The sequence below is a fragment of the Podarcis erhardii genome, assembly GCF_964252035.2.
Source record: "Podarcis erhardii genome assembly, chromosome: Z".
Classification (NCBI taxonomy): domain Eukaryota; kingdom Metazoa; phylum Chordata; class Lepidosauria; order Squamata; family Lacertidae; genus Podarcis; species Podarcis erhardii.
This window is the reverse complement of record NC_138504.1, coordinates 15,516,425-15,530,965: the sequence shown is the minus strand read 5'-3', so window position 1 is coordinate 15,530,965 and position 14,541 is coordinate 15,516,425.

Sequence of the window (14,541 nt, the reverse complement as noted above, 5' to 3'; positions counted from 1 at the left end):
GACTGGGTTGAAAGAGACTCAATTTCAAAGCCCCACTTAGCCATCTTTGAAACTCATCTTGTGCCAGTCAGTCTTGGACAAACCTACCTGCCAGAGTTGTGGTGACAAAATACATTAGAGACACTATCCTGAGCTTCATAGAAAATGGGGATAATTAAAAACCTTATTTTGTTTTATTTATTTCACAAGATTTATATACAGCTTGATTGTAATAAAACCTCTAACATAATAATACATTGCTACTGTCATATACAAGACATCAAGTGAGATGGGTTTTCCCACCTCTGCTTCCTGAGGTCTTTCTTCTGATGGAATTGGAAAGTGAACCTCAGATTTTTACAGACTTACTGCACATCATGTGCCAGAATGCTAAACTACACCCTCTGTTTCTCTCCAAGCCTTCCTTCTGAAGATTAGTACAATCTCTTCCTCTCTTTTTGCACTTCTGCCTTAAATAGACTTTTGAAAAGTGAATTGTGCTCTGGGCTGTCATGTGTGCCAACTGTGGAATATCCCGGCGTCTTCACATCTGTCAACTCTTGCCAAGGATGCGTTAAGTGCCGTGATGAATTCTGGCAGCTGCCCACTAATATCATCAGCAAGTTTGTTTGCGGGGAAATAAGTGAAAAGATCCTTGACAAGTGACTGCAATTGCTTGGATCATTAGGCTACTTCATGCACAGATGGAATTGCAACGAAAATTAATAGAAGGTGGCAGGTTCTCGCTTTCCTCCTCCCTTCACCCCACACTTGGCAATCTTTAAGATGCCTTCTGAAGCTGCCTGGCTGAAGCGACTTACATCTGTGGCTTTTTGCTTTTGTGTTGTGGACCCAATTTTGCAGCTGGTTCAACAATAGACTGAGTGTGTCATATTTAAAATGAAGGGTGCTGAAAGCTTCTGCCTTCATTCAGCTAAACACTTTGCTTTAAACCCCTGGTCCAGGGGTCTAATTTGGCCCAGCAGAGGTTCCAGTTTGGCTCATGCAGCTTTCCCCCCACCAAATCATGTTCCTCATCTGAAGTCACATGTGACATCTGGTGAGGGGCAGGTGGATACTCAGTTGCCAGTGTGCAGTCAGAAGGCTTAACATCCACTTCTGATTGTGCATTGGCAAGGAAGATTTTCTGTCACCCCCAATCAGCTGATTGGTGGTGAGGGTAAGCCAACTGGAATCGGCTGTGCTACTACCAATCCTGTGTGAAGTGAATCGAATGATGGTTCAGACCCGTTGCACTGAACTGAGAAAGATGCCAGAGTTAAGCACTGGCTCAAAAGTGAATGATGCTAATCCTTCTGTTCTTACACCACATTCCAGTGTGATACAATGTGTGCTACCCCAACAACAGTAGGCTTCCTGCTCAGAACATTACCACACATACACAAGTTTCTAGGTGCCAAACCAAAGATTTAAGAAGGTGCAAAGCCATGCTAAATGTTGTTATTCTTCAGAAAATTCCACCAGAAGTCCTCAAATGGTTTACCTGTGAAGGAACACCAAAATCTTCTTCAAAGTAAGGTTTGATTTCAATATGAAAGCTAGCTGAATGGTAACCACAGTTGCTTTCAAACTGAAGGCCATGTAAGGAACATGTGATCATGTAGCCAATAGTTTGGGGAAATGAGAGTTGTAGTTTCTCAACATCTGGAGACATCCACAATTTTCCCTCATTTGGCCTAAAACAAGGGTAGCTAATATGGTACCCTCCAAATATTGCTATAATTCCCAGCCAGAATGACCAGTGTTCAGGTATGATGGGAGTTGTAGTCCAGTACATAGGCTACTGGTGAATTTCATTTCCATACACATCTGGCATCACATTTGAAAATGAACCTTTGATTTTAACAGGAGTTAGAGATACAGTCGTGAACAACAGAATTATCAGCAGTGATCAGTGATGGTAACCAAATGGGATTTTCTTGTTTAGAAACAATAATACTCTTGAGTACCATGTGCTTGGATACAAAAGATAATGGATTGCTGCCATCTTTATCCCCAGCTTAAACCATCTGCTAGAAAATTCTAAGTCCCAGTATGGAATTGTTTTTTGTTAGGTTTAAAACTAGACCAGGGCCTAGTGATTCCATCCTATGAGACTTGTCATGATCCCCTTTATTCATCTTGCCCCAGCGGGCTTTCTATAAAGTGTGTATGCTCTGGGACATGAGGACAGGAACAGTTGGTCCAAGTTATGAAACCAAGGTCAAGGCTAACATTCACTTCCCTTCTGAGTAAAACAGCAGCCGACTAAGCCTAAAATACATGTGTGAGGGAAGGCTGTTCATCAATTACAGTCGGTTAACTCTCTCTCTCTCTCTCTCTCTCTCTCTCTCTCTCTCTCTCTCTCTCTAGCAAGTCTTTGTAAAATTGACACTGCAATTGTCTGCAATTAAAATGCCAGCTGGAACAATAAAAATCTCAGGAGTGAAAATCAGTAGAGTCGATGGACAAAGTACAGCAGACATCTTAAAATTGAGAGGTTTTACTGCCTTATAAAACAAAGTGTACCATGTTGACTAATGCTCAGAATGTAGATACTAAAATCAGGCACTCGTAGACTGTCCCCTGTGAGTCACAAACATAAAAAGTGCAAACAGAAATGCCATCTCTGCTGTCCTTTGATAGTGGTTTCCCCTCTAAAATGAGAATTTTGAAGACCACTTTCATAGTAAGGGATGTGAAAATAAAGTAAAATCCTGGCTTCTAACTTCACCCATCTTGGGAAACTTGGTTTACGTGATAGAAAATGAAGGATGCAAACATCATTTATTGATTATTTATTTAGTAGAGTGTTCTTTTAAGAAGCAAGAATCCACCTTTCCTCTTACATGGCGCTTGGGCAAGCTTACGATTAAATAAAAGTGAGACAAAAATACATTAAAATACTAATAACATATTAATAAAAGGAAAATGCCCACAACAAAAACAAATTATAACTGTGAAATGAAAAGCCCATCAAACAGAAGGTGAGCCAAATGATGAGTCTGATCTTGGCAGTGAAAATCTGTACACAAAGGGCCAAATGGAATCACAGGCCACATCCACACCATACGTTTAAAGCATTATCGTACCACTTTAATGGGAATGGGCTCCCCCAAAGAATCATGGGAACTGTGCTTTGTTAAATCTGCTGAAAACTGTTAAGTGACCCCCATTCCTCTCACGGAAGCAAATTCCCAGAGAATGCTAGGTATCGTTGTTGGTGAAAGACTCTGTGTGAGAGGCAGGGAAGGGAAGATCTCCCAGGGTGAGATGCTGGGAGAAGAAAAGCAATTTCCCAGGTGAAATTTGGAAGGGTTCACATATTTTTGTGTGGGACAAGAGTTAACATCTACCTGTGATAGAGGACTTTGCATTATTCCTTTCCTTTCCTTTTTGTTTTTATTTTTGTTTAGATTGGTTCATTTTTTATTGTGATGTATTATGAAAATTCTTAATAATATAATATCATATCTATCTATCTATCTATCATCTATCTATCTATCATCTATTTAATGAGTTGAAGGAAGAACGTGGTACAGCTGGGCTTTCTAAAGACTGGATGGTGTCTTCCCATCTCTCTCCCTCTCTTAGTATTGTTTTTCTGAATCATTCTTGTTTAAGGAAAGCCACAATAATTGTTTGTTCAGGCATGTACAGCTCTTCTAAGAACAGTTTCAGGTAACCAATTAGTTCATTTAATTACGTTTATACAGAGATCTGGCAAAGATCTCTGAAAACATTGTCACTGTGCCATGAAATACTTTGCCCTCTCTCACATAAAATAAACAAGTATTGGCTTACATTTAGTATTTAATTTCAACAACAGACAGCATAAGGCTGCCTAAAGAAGTCAAACTTCTTTAGATGGAATGGAGCACCTGCCACATATAATTTAGTGACTCTGCTGGCACACCTTGCTTTCCATTAAAACTAGCTTTCAAAGCTGACCAGCCAAAAAACACATGCTATCTGAGATCTATAAAGCTGATCACGGTATGTTAATTAAACACATAACAACATATTCGTTTGTTTTTTAAAAGGGGGGGGGGGGTTTGAATCCAGATTTAATCATACTCAAGTAGACCTAGTGAAATCAATGGGAATTAAGCCTATTGATTTTGCCGTACCTATTCAAATTATGACCAAGTCTGGATCCAGCCCAATAGTTATTTCTTTTCTTCAAATATAGAATGTCTGGAAGTCTAGTAATTCCAAAATACCTTTTAGACACTGAATTGTGTTCAACTAAGTTTTGCTCTTAATAGACCCAAAGGAATTAATGATCATGACGTTTTTCTGTCCAATAATTTCAATGGGTTTACTCTGAGTAAAACTTAGTTGACTGCAACCCACTCACTTTCAGTGGCATGCAGCTAAGTTCTATATTGCAAGTAACCTAACGTACCTATGTTCACTCATTTCAAAGTGTCTTCTCTCAGTAATGTGTAGTTGAATATCACATTTTGTGCAGAATAAATGTGGGGATGGCATTGTTGTAATTTTGAAACAGACTTCTTATATATTATTATTTATTTATTTATTTACAACACTATATATACTTATGAAGAGAAAGAAGGAAAACGATATCCATCAACTTGGCAAATCCAAGCATGATTAATAAAACAAAACAGGAATGTGAACAAATACCTTCAATTAATTCATAAATTATATACAGTGATATTCCTTAACTCAATGCCAACAACATACACACTGATTAAATAATTTCATTTTCTTTCCCAAGAAATTAGGAAGCTGCAACTATTAATTATCAAACTATCATACTATTGTTGAAGGATTTTAATTGTGGATGTTTAATGTTTTGAAGGAAATGTTCTATTGTGTGTCTTAATTATTTGTGGACATTTTCATATTTGATTTTATGTTTCTGAAATGATTAGAAATGATTTTGGCATGTAAGCAGTCAATAAAACAAACAATCAAATAACTGTGGTAGCAGGCTCCACATTTTGACTGGAATCTTTGGCCATCCAGATGTTGCTAAACTATAACTTCTGTTAGCCCCAGTAAGCATGGACAGTGGCTAGGGATGGTGGGAGTTTTAGTGCAGCAACACCTGCAGTGCCTAAGGTCTCCTACACCTGCATTAGAACATAGGGTAGTCACTTAGACATCAGCTGCTCAGCACTTATAGCAGCACTGCTGAGATCAGCTGCACTACAGAATTTCTCAGTATAGTGTATAGCTGGATGGCATTCAACTAATGCACAGAAGAAAAGTCCCTCAAACCTACATAGACAATCAGACCATGTGAGGTTCATGCCACTGGTTGCTAAGCAACATCTCCACCAGTCTTCCTCTTGGCTGGTTGGCTTTAACATTAACAAAACTAACACTTAAGTCACAAACTGATCTATTCCTGCTGCTGCTTCCAACCCCACCTGCCTGTCAAAATCGCTTATGGAGTTGTGCATGCCAGAATGTGACCTGCTGGGGTAGATCTTGTTCCTTACCTCTAAGTTATAGGGAAGACATTAGTTCTAATACAATTATAATTAGTTCAATCACAAGGCTGGATAAAGGGGATATTGGAAGTTAATTAACTCAAAATACTGAGTCATTACAGACATTGAGCATTTGCTTTGGATGTAGAAACTCCCATATTCTGCTTCTAGCATCTTCTGGTAGGGCAGTCTGAAAACTTGTAGAGCTGTGTGGACAATACAGTACTGAGCTAGATAGATCAACGGCCTGACTCACTATTAGGCACTAACATATCAATACAAGTTTCCTACCATATGGTGGTGAGGTGGTTACAAGAATCACTGGCCAATGAGAACCCACTGCCTGTTTCATGCGATGCCCCTCATGCGACAGGTGGGGGGGGGCTGCATATTCCATATGGTACCTCCATTTGTGTTGTAGATAGGCACAACAAGAGTCAAACAAAGAGCTAGTACATATCAACCACCCTCTTTCCACCCATTTTTCACTGTACTCCAATTCAATGCAGACATGCAAAAGTCCCACTGAAATTAATGGGGCATAAATTAGTCAGAACTAATTGACTTCAATGGGATTTGACTGGATTTGGGCCAGGCTATTTTGTTATTATATGGAGGGTTTTATCTCTCTGTGTTGATGTGGCTGTTTCCATATGTGTGAGGCCTGAAACAATTGTCATGGCCACCCTCCAAAGCTCAACAACTTTGCCCCCCGGCTGCAAAAGAAAAGCTCAAAAACTTTTGTGGATTTTCACTTTTTGAAATATGGCAGCCCTAGTCTACATGATTTGATCTATTCTGGTGCCATTTTGAGAGGGAACTTTGTTGTCAATGTAATAGACCTTTTTTCCTCCTTGCCCAGGAAACATATTGAATTTTGGCACAGCGAATGAATTTTGCACTTTCTCCTTAAGTTATGACCAGCATTGACACTCCATTTCTTCTCTTCTGATCACTTGAACTAGAAGAAACCCTGTTATAAGCCTGTGTTAGGAGCCCTGCCAGACAGCTGCATATATCCCTTTTTAATAACCAGTTATGTTACCAACTCCTGTGTGAAGCATGAGTGAGTAATTGGCATTTAGCAGAAAACTCACCCGCTACACATTGTTCCTGCCAATAGCAAACTCAGGTGGTCAAGTGAAACTGTGCCACCCCAAAATAAGGCAGTGTTTTCTACATTCTTATGGGAGCCAAAATTATGTTTGCAAGCAAAATGTAAAATATTTTTAAAGCCACAGGCTGACAAGAACCTGTGTGTTTATGTGACATAGGAAATTAAAATAAAAGGGAATTAAACTGAAAGAGAATTAAAATAAAGACGGGGGGGGTGGGGAGGAGGAAAGGGAACTGGTTTGCTCAGGCCTCCTAATACAGGGCTGGGGAACCTTTCTAGCTGTCAACTTTCAGATTTGAAAATAAGGGGTCAGCATCCTTGAAAATAAGGGATTAGCAGCCTCACCTGTCCCGGGGACAGTCTACGGGATAGCAGGAAACGGTGCTGGAATAAGGGAATTTCCCGCAAAAAAAAGGGAAGGTGGACAGCTATAGCTGGAGGACCATATTTATTTCTGCAGATGGCAAAAACTGAAACAACAGGTGTGACTCTTAGTTTTGAACAGTAGTTTGCTTTCTTGCCATGCAAAAATAAGTTTTCTACCTGCCTTCACATTTGCATATGTGAAGGCAGGTAGAAAACTTCATCCTCCAACTGGAAAAACAAGAGGCATTGCTGCAATTCAGGCCAAAACACTCGAGGAGGTGTAGAGCAGGACTGGTGAGAGATGCAGCCTGGGTAGGGGAGGTGTGGCCTGAGAAGGAGGGTAGGTCCTGAAGGCTGAATAGAGAGACTTGGAAGGTCACATTTTGGCCCCCAAGCCTGAGGTTTTCCACCCCTGCCCTAATTGTAGATATCCTGGAAGTAGAATTAGGGTGGACAGAACTACTGCTTCCATATAGCACCAAAATGCTTAGGACTGGGTATGATAAACTGGTCCAGACCTGGGCCTCTAGCATGACAGCAGGAAGAGTCTCAGAGGAGTAGAGGGAAATATGTGCTTTTCCACATCCTTCTATGAAGCTTGAACAGGAGTATAAGGCTTCTATTCCAGATGGGAAATTCAGCTTGGTCTGGATTTTAATGCGAGCTTATGTCATTGGCAGTTTCCAAAACAATACGCACAATGATCACATACCCTCCAACATTTATCCAATGAAAATAGGGTCGTCTCATTCCATAATGATAATTTTACTATTTATACCCCACAAATCTTACTGGGTTCCCCAGCTACTCTGGGCATCTTCCAACATATATAAAAACATTAAAAATCCTTCCCTATACAGTGGTACCTCGGGTTAAGTACTTAATTTGTTCTGGAGTTCTGTACTTAACCTGAAACTGTTCTTAACCTGAAGCACCACTTTAGCTAATGGGGCCTCCTGCTGTTGCCGCGCCACCGGAGCATGATTTCTGTTCTCATCCTGAAGCAAAGTTCTTAACCTGAAGCACTATTTCTGGGTTAGCGGAGTCTATAACCTGAAGCGTATGTAACCTGAAGCGTATGTAACCCGAGGTACCACTGTACAGGATTGCCTTCAGATTGCTTGGGGGTCAGATAACTCCATACCCTGCAACATTTCTCCAGTAAAATAGGGATATCCTAAGGAAAAGTGCTAGCACAAAGTGCAAGTAGATAAATAGGTACCGCTCTGGCGGGAAGGTAAACAGCATCTCCGTGCACTGCTCTGGTTTCGCCAGAAGCAGCTTAGCCATCCTGGCCACATGACCTGGAAAAACTCTGTGGAAGTGGACAAACGCCAGCTCCCTCGGCCTTTAAAGCGAGATGAGCGCTGCAACCCCAGAGTCGTCTGCGACTGGACTTAATTGTCAGGGGTCCCTTTACCTTTAAGGAAAAGTGGGACATTATGGGATCAAATCAGAAACCGGGGCGGCTTCTCTAAATCAATGACGTCCCTGGAAAATAGGGACACTTGGAGGGTCTGCAATCACAATTTCCAACTTCACATTTTACAAAATGCAGCCATACTTTAAAAGATGCACTTCTCCAAATTCTGTCATGCGATTCTTCAGTTTAATAATAAATACAAAAATGTATACCAGGGTACAATTGTGCATAAAAGCATGTTAAGTGAATAAGATACAAATATGCATTACGCAGTGGATAATTGCTTGCAAAAATTTCCTTATCAGGCACAAATGTGTACAGAAATGTGCTTGTTAAAAGAACTTTGCAGTAAAATGCTGATGAATTTTCATGATAGCTTGAATAAATAAATAAAGATATGCTATTTTAGATATGAGACTCTGCTATTCTGGGTGGTTGTCTTCTGTGTGCTTCCTCTTGGCAAGTGCACAGGTACCACATCTCACCGTGGCCTCAGCACTATTGATGTCAGTATTCACCAGGGCTACATCAAAGTTAGGATAACATATTCAAAAACAGACCAGTTGTGGAAAGGTGTCATCCTATCCTTAGATGCTTTCCCTTTCATGCCCTGTGAAGGACACCAGGAGGTTCTTACGGATAAGACCTTTAGGTAATGGCCCCCTAGGTAAAGGTAAAGGTATCTCTGACCATTAGGTCCAGTTGTGACCGACTCTGGGGTTGTGGCGCTCATCTCGCTTCATTGGCCGAGGGAGCCGGCGTACAGCTTCCGGGTCATGTGGCCAGCATGACTCAGTGGTTTAACCCACAGTGCCACCCGCGTCCAGTGGCCCCCTACTGGTGCTCAAAAACAGTGTAGGTTTATCTCAGCGTCAATTCACTGCATCTCTTCAGTGTTCCCATAAGGGAGTGTGGTTGGAACCCTAAAGACTACTCAGGTCACACCTTCCACATTGGTGCTGCCACTATAGCATTTGAATGGGATTTAGAGGCAGAGCACATCAATACTTTTGGGCACTGGTGGTTGACTGCATACAAAGGCTATATCCTCTCATTTAATGTGTCTTTATAATAATCCTCTTCCAGGTACCTCCAGCAATAACGTCTGAATCATGGGCCACAGTATCATGTACTGGGCACAGCAGCATGCTGAAGCAACATCCTGGACCATGCACCTTCATTCAAGAGCCACAGTTATTTGAATGGGGCAGCACAGCATGTGTTAGGGAACACTTCTCCCTACATTGCTGCATGAATTCACTATTTGCCCCTGCCCCCAAGCTCTTGGTTCTCTGGCTGGGCAAGAGTGATTTGGTTTCCATGAAGGATATCAAGCTCATCATGGCTGTGGTCACCGATGCTGAAAGTCTGTGTGCGCGGCATCTGGACCTCACAATCCTCTTATCAGAGCTTCTTCAGCGGCAAGAAGCAAATGAGCCAGAACACATAAACTATTCCCTGTGAAAGATCAACAAGGCATTGTGGCATGTCACTGTGCAACTTGAAGGGCAAGCCATTCCCCATCCTAACATCAAATTCGAAAACCGGGACTTTTTCAGACCAGATGGCATTCACTTATCCACCTCTGGGACTAAGTGCTGGGTAAGGGTATCTCTGATTGGTTGCAGTTGTAGGTGGTTGGGCAGTGAATCATCTTAAAGATGAAAGCTTTGGGTGAAGTAGTATGTCACCCTGTACTGAACCAGTGGCGTATTCAGGGTACCCCATTAGAGGGGTCTTAGTGGAAGTCTTTGTCTAGAAGCAAAGCATGGGGCAGATGGGCCATAGAGCTTCCACTGGTGGTCTTATGATGGCTACCTCAGTAGATCAGTGTCTTGAGGAGGCCATAACCTGAAACAGTTTAAGACCTCCAGCCGGAGGCTAGAATGGATATACACCCTTTGCCTGGGCCAAAGTTACGTACACCTGTAATCAATAAAGTTTTAATCCAGACTGCTATCTGCTTGAGTTTGTTCTATCACAACTCACCTTATTCACTGGCCAGGGGAAGGTAGCACTGGGACTTGGAATGCAATGCCAAAGTTACCTGGAACTCAGTTTGAAAATTACTTCCTGAAGAAATCCCTTTTTAATTTTGTGTAAGCATCTAATAGCAGACAACTATACTTATTAGTAGAGAAAATCTTCATACAAATTAGAAAACATCTGGTAGAACTGCAAATTTGTGCCTGTAGACCTGAATCGTAGGCATCATCAAATAGGTTGGAAGGAATTATAGTAATGATGATAGTATTGCTCCTGAAGCTGAAAATGGCTAATTGCACAGCCCTTTTGAATTGGCAGATTATTTGACTTGCAAGAGCTCTTGTACATTTGCATGATTCAGGAACAATTAGCTCCCTTTGCAAAATCAGTGCTGGTCTTTTAGCAAAACCCACATTCAGGTAGAGAGTGATTGATTTACTTCCAAGGGGGGAAAGTTTGTTTATTTTCTTGGTGAGCATAGATCTAATATAAAGCCTGACATCTCATGGAACTGAAAACAACAATCAAAAGATGACTAGCTATACTTTTTTACAAACAGAAACTGTTTCCACTGTGCATATACTTGAGGAGCAGTTGTTTACAAGTAACGATGAATTTCAAAGCTGATTTCAATTTTCCTTTCCTTTGACACAAAAGATGTGTTCAAAGTAAATAAGGAAAGAGTGTAGGAATGAAATTATTTGGCTGTCCAGAGGGTAGTACATGAATTACAGCTACACTAATAGCAACTTTTGTTTCTTTAGATGACAGCAGGTATGAATTTCTGAATTTATTCCATTACAATTGAATGAAAAATTTCTCTCGGAGAGTGGAGCACTGATGTTACATCCATCACAGTCTGATGGGTTTTGCTCCTCACAAGCACATAAAAAAAAGGTGTGGCTTGAACAGCAAATCTACAAGTATTGAGACAAGTTTTAAAGAGCACTAGAAAGATAAAACAGTGGACTGCAGGACTCAATAGGAAAGCAAGTCTAATCTTGACTGACATGCAAGGCTGAAAACTACTAGGTAGAAGATTATTTCATGTTAAGGTAATAAATCTGAAGCTGGTCTTTCTCGATTGTATGCAGGGGACTTTTAATTCTCATTCTCATTAACGTTATCATCATCAGCATAATCATTTGCTAGTTTCCGAGCAAGCTCTGCCAGATTGCCAGTGGCTTGTCATCCAGTAGGAATAGAACCAAGAGTTGGAGAGGGAAGAGGTTCCCCTAGCACCACCAGACTAAATTCCCCCATTTGTTCATTGTTCCTGATGTGATTACTCCACAAACTCCAAAAACCATAAATTCAGATGGGTGTTAATAAACGTGTGTCCTGACCAAGTATGTGAACAGTACTCCAAACACATACAGTGGTACCTTGGGTTACAGATGCTTCAGGTTAATGACACTTCAGGTTACAGACTCCACTAACCCAGAAATAGTACCCCGGGTTAAGAACTTTGCTTCAGGATGAGAACAGAAACCGCGCAGCGGCGGCATGGCGGCAGCGGGAGGCCCCATTATCTAAAGTGGTACCTCAGGTTAAGAACAGTTTCAGGTTAAGAACAGACCTCCCAAATGAATTAAGTTCTTAACCCGAGGTACCACTGTAATGTCAATTGTCAGAAAGAGTATGGCTATATCTACAGAAAATTGGCAGACTTCTGGTTAGTAATTTGCTTAGATCCAGGGATAGGGAAACTTCTTCTACCTAAGGTTCACATTTCCTTCTGGGCATTTCTCTAGTAGTCAGGGTCAAGGATAGAAGTAGACTCAGTAACCTTTGGGCAAGAAAAAAAGTATTGAGTTCAAGAACATATCCTACCCAGGCAAAAATACCTAAGGAAGCTGCAAAGCAGACCCAGAGTGAGATATGGTCCAGGGAGAGTGTGTGTGGCAAGGGAGGGTGTGTGATCTGGATAGAGTGCTGAGGGCCAGATAGAGAGAACTAAAAGTCCACTTTGTGCCCAGGGGCATAAATTGCCCCATCCCTGTAAATCTTAGATAAATTGGCTTGTTTCAGATTAATGGTAAAAAGATGAAGATGCATACCTGAGCTCACTTGCACTTCTAAGATATACTACTGTATCTGTTTGGTCTTTGTGACTTTCTTGATTGAATTAGACAGTGGTCCCACTAACGCTGTGGAGTGCTGAAGTTCCTAAAATGAGAAGTATGAAATAAGAAACAAATCCAGCTTCACGCCCAGGAAAAGAGAAGAAACTTGGCAATACAGTCTCCGAAGGAAGTTCTTCATTTTCTCTCTCCCACTTGCTGCTCAGTGGAGGCTTTCAAACTGTGTGGAGCACAGTGTCTTTCTGAGAGACCTAAAGTGACAGTTCTACTTATTTATGCCATAGCTTCAAGAGAGATGGGTTGGATAGCAAAAAGCTTTGCGAAAGAATGTGGGGCTACACCTGTGCCAAAAAGACATTTTTCTTCACTCCACTGGAAATAAATTGGTTTCCCAGATTCAAACCAGATCCCCTGCCTTGCATATTTATTGTATTTCTTCTCTGATAATAAATTGCCTTGTTCACCTTGGGCTGAACACCCAAGTCCATAGAGACAATGGATATGAATGTAACGCAAATGCATTGCTTATTGGCAATCAGACTGTAGGAGCTAAGCGTGGAGTGCTTGATGATATCTGATGAGTGTTCATCATCTTCCATTGCATCTGTGAAGACGGCATAGGACTCAACAATTTGCCATATCACACCCCCAGTTAAATGAGAAGAGTTTTGTTTTTGACAAGAACACCAACCAAGCTTCTATTTTCTGGATTTGCATAACAATTTTTTTGGGGGGGGTTATGCAGTACATTGGTGTAAGGGGGAATTATTTGCTACATTAAACCACTTGCTTAGATGCATTCCTTCAAAGGAGAGAGTAAATTACAAGCAACAAAACAAAAGACTAGACTAGTCCCCAGCTGATATTACTTGCATAATGTGTAACTAGACAAGAATTACCTTTGCTTTGGACAAACTACAGCCCATGGGGAAATCACTTAAAACTGGGGCAGGGGACATTTCTTAGTTCAAGGCCCGCATTCCCTTCTGGACCACCTTCTGAGGGCCACATGCCAATGGTGGGAGGGGCCAGAGACAAAGGTGGGTGGTGGAATCTACACATATTTGCACTTTCCTCTCCTTCCTCCATCCAGGTAAGCAAGAAGCATGATCAGAACTCAAGGACACATTCCAGCCAGGGGGGAAACTACTCAAGGAGAATGTGAAGCAAGGCCAGTGTGGAGAGCTACATTTGGCCTTATGCCTACCATGCAGAGAAATGAGATTTTGAAAAATTGGTAGATGCAAACGCAATAATGAAATTAAATAAAATATAAATGCTCAGGGTCTGTTAAGAATTTGGCCTGAGCAAAATTCCAAGGAATAGAGAGAGAGGCCAAAGAACTGATTTGGGGATTTAGGCCTGTGGTTCCCCACCTCTCACTTCTCATTTTACAAACTTTGTTCTACAATTGGGCAAATCTTTTTGGATAACCCACCCAAGCAAAGTCTATGGTGGGAAGAGGCGAAATCCTCTTTTATTCTTTCCACCCCCAGTTCAGGGATGCAGGTGGCGCTGTGGGATAACCACAGAGCCTAGGACTTGCCAATCAGAAGGTCGGCGGTTTGAATCCCTGCGATGGGGAGAGCTCCCATTGCTCGGTCCCTGCTCCTGCCAACCTAGCAGTTCAAAAGCATGTCAAAGTGCAAGTAGATAAATAGGTCCCGCTCCGGCGGGAAGGTAAACGGCGTTTCCGTGCGCTGCTCTGGTTCGCCAGAAGTGGCTTAGTCATGTTGGCCACATGACCTGGAAGCTGTATGCCGGCTCCCTCGGCCAATAAAGTGAGATGAGCGCCGCAACCCCAGAGTGGGTCACGACTGGACCTAACAGTCAGGGGTCCCTTTGCCTTTACCTTACCCCCAGTTCATGAACCATCCACAAACACTCCTTCTACACTGTCATGTTTCAAATCAATCTGTTGAGCTATTTATAGACGCAGCATGGATCCCAATTTGGCCTGAGGCCATTTCTACCAAACTATACCAATCTGATGCCATATGTGATGTCAGGTGAGGGACAGGTAGAGACAAGGCTGCAAAATGCACAACCAGGAGCCTTTGAAGTGAATTGGACAATGAGGATTGCTTTCACTGTCATCCAGTTGATTGGTGGTAAAAGCAA